Below are 7,428 nucleotides of genomic sequence, written 5' to 3' on the forward strand. Positions count from 1 at the left end.
TACGCTTCAACGTAGAGCTAATCAAGTAGTTCGATATGCAGCTAAAGGTAGGCTCAATATCCGATCAGCATGTGACAACCGCAATTAAATTTTCTAAAATAGTCGACACTGACTTGATAATTTCGGTTCTGCTATGTTTCGGCCTTGTATCATTGCGCGACAAATCCTGATTCCGAAAGCACTAATTTCATCTCGACTGATGCTCTCATTATTGAGACTATTGAATCGTACCACTTCAGGTATTCGATACTATATCCGGTGTACCTCTGAAAAGCTTGTCGATGAGGGCCTTGGAGGCTTGATGTGTTTTTTCTAGAAAACACAGTCACAGCAGTTGTATGTGCTGTCAACCCTTCGGAATATGGCAATACTGTAGGAATATGATCATACTTTCAATGTTAAAACAATGCGGTAAACCGCTAGGTAATGTGCAACTATGAGTGAATCGGTACGTGTATGATAGAAAATGTAGATATGTAATTGTCATAGTTGTCTATGGAACACGTAACTGCAAACAAGTATTAGTAAGTGCCCGTTGTCTGAAAAGCTATGATTTCTATCAACTGGAATCCTTCAATCTCGGCCAAAACTCGGTATTTGATTATGATATGTGATTTATTTCTGTGACGACATTCGGCGAGATAGGCTCTCCCTTCCATCCAATGTATGGGGAACGATATTGATGTCGATTCGCAGATCCAAAGCTGTTCCGCGTGGACAAAACTCGTGAGATCTATTTTTTCCTTATCTTTGGAACTTTGAATCTAAATCCGGGAAAACGTTGTGTGGCGATTTCGATTTTTGCCCACATTATCCAAAAAAACGATATTTTAGGAATTTGCGCCCTTTGTGATTAGCATTGTATATTTTTCAGTTGATGGCCATGTGGTACTAGCTTCCAGCTTAGTACTAGTCTGCGAGTCTACCAACTTGTGATACTAGCATTTTTCTCAATATTCAGTGTGTTTTGCCTTGCAAATCATACACGTCATGTCGAAAGTTAACTGTGCAGAACCTGGGTTCAAGATTTATAAATACGACAAGATTTTGAATAAACGCAGTCTCGATCTTTCAACGAATGAAAATTTCTGTCATGAGGGTTATATGTTGGGATACAATGAAAGCTGTGGACTATAATAGATTATCATTGTATCCTACTCGAAAAGAAAATAGGGACAGTGAGCTATCACATTTGAAGGCTGAAAACAATATAAATTTTGCACATTCGTTCGAGAAACTTGTGCATTTGTGGTATGAGTGCGAGACTGGCATAGCCCTGTTTATTTTAAAAGCCTGATCGTTTAGTAAAAACACAATTCTATGAGTCGTGATGCGTGGCTCGCGACGATTACCGAAACAAATTTCCGAACTATTTCTACATGATAGTATCGAAGTGATAAAGTGTTCTGTATATCACCCTAGTGCGAGACTGACATAGCCCTGTTTATTTTAAAAGCCTGATCGTTTAGTAGAAAAACAATTCTATGAGTCGTGATGCGTGGCTCGCGACGATTACCGAAACAAATTTCCGAACTATTTCTACATGATAGTATCGAAGTGATAAAGTGTTCTGTATATCACCCTGGCCAATCCAAGTGATTGAACACTAGCACAAACACCTTAGGCGTGAAACCATAGGTTATGCCATAAACAAAGACATACAATTGCAATTTCTTGAAAGTTCCCCGTCTTGCACTCTAACAATAGACATCCCATATAACGATGGTAATACCGGGTGAAGTTTGAGCATAACGATTTGAGTACTAACAATGAAAGTCGCATGTTTGGTTCCATATATTAAGCTTTCGTGGGGACGAGAGTGAGACTAACGTGACTCTAGTTTAGTTTCTTCTTAGTAAACATGTATTAGTTGAGAAATACATGGTGCGAGAGGGACTAGTGTTCTGATGATACATCGTGGACAACGAAATAGATGCAACTACCAGAAAAAGTCGATTGACCTTGTGCGCTGAAAGGCTGTGTTCAAGCTTTGGACCTTTCAGTGGGGAGTGAAGCCTGTTGGCCCTGTAAGTTACATATGAACAGAGTTTGGCATGAATAAAGTGAAGTAGAATTACGGGTCTATTGTTTTGTAAATTTGAATATTGGGAGATAGGGCCAAAAAGAAGAAAGAGAAACGCAGGTTTAGACTAAGAGGAAATCGCTATTATTAATGGTAGTAGAGTTTTAGGATTTTAGGTAACGGATAGGGTGGTGGCAATAGATAGCGTGGTGATCAAGAATCAGATGGACATGTACTTCCTTGCCAAATATGCAATGGAACTTAACAGAGAGCATTGGCCCTTGTGGTCGAGCTGCATATTTAGTTAGTAGGTCTTAAGTTAGGTTTGGGTGTGTAGAGATATAGCTTATTTTGATCATGCCTGTATGAGAGCAATCGCGAACGTATCGTGCTCGGATTGGCTATTGATTTGTAGATGGGTGGGGTAAGGGGCAGTCGATGTCGAGGCACGTCATATTTGCGGAAGCCCATGGCTCTGAGAAGCATCCGATATCTGCCGGGGGTAATTTCACATTAAGAGAACCGGAATGTATACCAGAGCCGGGAGTATATTTTCAATGGTCTTGCGTGATGTCGAAAGTGTGCATCATACGGCCAATATATGTTAGAGTGCAAAGTAGTAGACTTTAAAAAAGTGCAAATGTATGTATTTATTTCTGACCTCGCCTTTGGTTTTATACCTAGGGTGTTTGTGCTAGCGTTCAGCCGCTTGGGCTGGCCAGGGTAAAACTCATATGGTCAGTATGACTTCGATCCTTTTCTATTTCAAGTTCTCTGCAACTAAATCTCACGCTGATCACATGATGCCTTTCCGCATAGGTTGTGACTCGCATAGAACCGCAGCTATTATTAGAATGTTGCGGTTGACAGGCTTAATGCGGTTGACAGGCGTAATCCACTCTCGGGAATCGATTGAGAAACTTAATCTGCTTTCGGAAGTCGGTTAAGTAATAACTCAACTCTTGGGAGTAATTTAAGCAAAACTCTGATGACTTCCATAAATCAAGATGGTTTCTTGCTGTAAAATCTGGCCTGAGACCTGTAGTCTCTCACTCCCCCTCAATTTTACAGTCTAAAGGGCTGAAGTCTGAAGGCTGAAAATTGGAAACTGAAGACTAATGAAGGCTGAAGACTAAAGGCCTGGATTGTGGAATTGTTGACTCTGTAGATGGATTGGGCGATAAGCGTTGAACCAATGTATATTTGTCGAAGACGTTTACGAATTGGTGCTTTTAAGTATTGTCTCGATGAAAATTGTTGAAAACGTGGACTTTTCTGAAGAGTAGACGATCTCCTGTACATTGACAGGCTTCACGACTGGCGTGGATAATCTTCTGTACGGGGACAGGCATCACAATTTCGCAGGTAAAAATACTCGAGATTTTCTTGAAAAATACATTTTGCTTACTGGATCGGTGTTGACTGTGGCGTGGATGCTAGGGGACAGCTCCCTTCTGTGTTGTAGCATATTGTGAGTTTAACTTTGCTAGCGAAGCTACTGTCTGCACTCAGATAGGGAATACATGGTTCTTTGTTCGTGTATTCGAGTCCGAAGTCTTGAGTACCACCGAGATACTTCAAACAGCGCTTGGCACCTCTGAAGTGGTGGTACTGAGGTGCTATCAGATAGCGGCTTAGGATCGAAACTGCAAAGCATATATCCACTCGTGATTGATCTACAAGGTATCGTAGCTGACCCACGAGCTTGTTGTACTGTGTGATTGTTGGGACGTCTGAACTTGACGCCTTTTCCGGGAGATATGCGTGTTTGTCTGTTACTTCATAGTCCGATTCTAGAATTGGCACCCAAGTTGGTTTACAGTCTATCAACCCCCATTCCTGCAATATTTCTCTTAGGTATTGTCGTTGATGGAGACGTACTTCCAGAGTGTATTTCCACTTGGCACTTGAGAAACCATAACGGTAGGCTCATATCAACAGTGTTCCATTCGCCTTTCATTGCGTCAGCTAGTTTCTGTCCGTCGGTCTTACTCTGACATGCTGCAGTTTTGTCATCTACCTGTATAATAATGAAACAAGGTCCACTGTGTGTTTGTTCGATGAACAGTGCTCCATCCGATTGTGCTTGTTTATAACTGTGTTGTATAGCAAACCGATGGATAGCTATAAACCAGTAGTGTCCGCTAGATGGTAGACCGTATACGCAACGGTCAACTCGACATACGACCTTTGTGTCTCCTTGCTTGTGCTTTTCGTATAGTTTTCTCTGAGACGGGTCCAATAGATGTTTGATGAGATCGTATCCTAGCGGCACTCGCATGTAGCTAGGGGTATCCAGTTCTTGAGTGAGATAGGCCGAGGGTGTATCGTATTGTCGAATGTCCATGTCATAGTGTGCCGTTAGAGCTAGACAAATCCTGAGTGTTTCCTTGGCTACTACTGGGGCATAGCTTTCATCGTAATCGACTTCCTGTTTTGCATTGAATGCTCCTACGTTCAGACGTGATTTGAGTCGTGTGACTTGTCCTGATTCATTTGTTTTGGCCTTGAAGACCCATCGAGGGGGGAATAATGATTTCTCTCGCGGTTTGTTGTCAACCAGAGTGAATGCCTTGCGCTGTATCACCAAGCTCTCCATCTCCGAACGAGCTGATTCCTCCCAATCGGCTGCGTTTGGCATCGCATATATACCTTTGCATGTTTTCGGTTCCATTGCTGCAGTTGCTGAATTGACAGTTTACGTAGTGCTAGGAGTTCGTCTCTTACGGCGGCTATCGTGATACCAGTCGACATTATTATCATCTATCGCAAGGTCCCGCAGTTCTCGAGAGACTTGGCGACCTTTTGCCGTTTTTCTAGCTATGGTTGCTTCGACATCATGTTGTGTTTTAATAGTCGCTGCAGAAGCCTCCGACTCAACGGTATGTACTTCGCTCTCAGTAGGTTGTTGTGTTGACAATGAAGTTATTTGTAGTTGTTCTGAGTTGCTCTACTTGTGTGTCACAGTTGACTGGGCTTGTTGGCTAAGCATATCTTCCGTTGTCGATGTTGTCCTTGCGTCTGTTTGGAAATCGCCATTCTCGATTTGGAGGAATGTACTACTGTAGGTAGTGTCTGGTGGTGCGATAGCGGTTGTACATTTGTTGTCTTCCCAAATTCGAATCGTGACTACCGTACTCGTGTGGAACAGTGCAACAGAAACAACAGCTACCAGTACCGCTACGATGATCAGGACCGACAGGACTACCGATTAGATAGGTAAAATCGACGCGACTACGACGATGGCAGATATTCACGAGATATCCAACGTTCACAAGACATTGACAGAACATACCGACCCCAGAGCAATCGACGCCAAGCTCACGAAGGCAGACAGGACAAAGCAATGTCAGTACAAGTATCTGATGACCAGCTATCTGCAAACAGACAGATTGCATTCTCCACAATTAACCTTACAATCGACAACATGGAGGTGAATGATCAGTTAGGTAGATATTCCAGAGGTGGATACGGACTAGCTTGTAGTAGATGCGCCACCATACACGTACTTCCCTATAAGTACCACAAACATCATCTCGTCAGCAACATGCGCATTAATAACCGGTATGCGCTCGAAGTAGCTGATGGTGCTATCATTTATCCGAAGTATGTGGCTCAGCTAGGAAACTTGGGGAACGTACTCATTGATATAACCTTCAAAACTGCACTACTAGATATCAGCCTACTCGGCGCGACACTACTCATTTAAACTCACCGACAACATGATGTACATATTACTACCAAGCTTTGGAACCATAACAGTACATGAAAAGCACAGAATATACTGTGTGCACATCGACGACATAGCTATGACTACAGTAGAACCATCACAGGAGAAAGCCAACCAGATTTCATGGCACAACAGGCTCGCGCACCCCAGCTACGTCCCAAAAGAGTTACCCTATATAAGGCAACCGAAGGAACGATACAAAGCATAAACGAGTGCTAAGAAGAAGAACTAGAATACAAACAAGGAACGACAGCACGAACCTGCTACAGAGCCTCTCAAGTTAGTCTTCGTGGACATAATAGGACCGTTCGTAGCGTCAATAGGATCCAACACCCACTCTGTATCAATCATAAACGACTTTCATAGCATGGCCAAAGAGTATCCGATCCGCGATCTGAAAGCGACAACAATTCTGGATGCTATATTACACACCTTCGATGAATAGTACATCATAACTCATCGCCGAGTCCAGTGCATACAAATGGATCGAGGCTCACAGTTTACAGCAAACGTAACGAGACGCATGCTTGCGTATTTGGGATACTGCTCGAGGTACGCACCTACGGCCACGCCACAATACCATGTCAAGGTAGAGAGACTATATGGTACACTGGTCCCTAGAATGCCTGCACAACTGAAGTATGCACGTCTACCGACTACTATGTGGGCTGAATCACTGATTCAAACTGCCAACATATACAATGCTATACCAACTAACGAGAAGAGCTCATCCCCATACGAGAAGTTTACAGGATACGCATTTCCGATAGATATATTCAGAACATTCGGGTGCCACATCGCATACAAGAACCGTGATCCAGACGGTAAACTCGACGATAAAGCACTGGATGGCGTTCTTCTTGCGCAACCCTTGGACACAACACCGGACTCGTATCGTATATACTCGCCTCTGACCAAGCGTATAATACAAAGCCGAGACGTCTATATATTCGAAGATGAATTTTTTGTCTGGGAAGTCAACAAATGTACAACCGCTATCGCATCACCAGACAAGACCAACAGTAGTACATTCCTCCAAATCGAGAATGGCGATTTCCAAACCGACGCCGCCACTGCTGAATGTGACGTATCTCTGCTGAGGTACTGCCATTCGCCCGCATACTGGGTAGCAATCGCGACTATCCATATGTGGTTGCCCTGCAGGCCTGGTAGCATATCTCGTTGCACTAAGCTATAGAACTCTAGGCTAAAATACAAGCTCAGCATATGCTCCTTCGCTTCAGCCTGGTCGTCACCAAGATTGGTGAACGCAGGCGACGCCATCGCGCGACAGATTGATGCCATCCAGGCGTAAAAATCGTCACTTTTGTTGCCATGCAACAAGTGACGCTGAAATCGCGTAGACATCTTGACTGGGTTCGAATTAATTATTCATTAACTAGTACACCACCGATTTACTACTATTGTGAGTTACGGATTTCACAGCTAGTTAGATACACACTTCGTTTAATAGTAGTATATTATTATGTTGGTGTAAGGGCTAGATTCTAATCCTGGGCCCAGATCTATATAGTTGATAATTTGTCAGTCTAATGATTTGGTTCACGGAATTCTAGTTATGGCACGTGTCAAAATAGAAAGCTCGGTACTACGGCACCTAGGGTCCCTAGGCCGGCACTGACGGGTCCTATGGCCCCTAGGCCAATCACAATAT

Source organism: Sphaeroforma arctica (assembly GCF_001186125.1).
Source record: "Sphaeroforma arctica JP610 unplaced genomic scaffold supercont1.67, whole genome shotgun sequence".
In the NCBI taxonomy this organism is placed as follows: Eukaryota; class Ichthyosporea; order Ichthyophonida; genus Sphaeroforma; species Sphaeroforma arctica.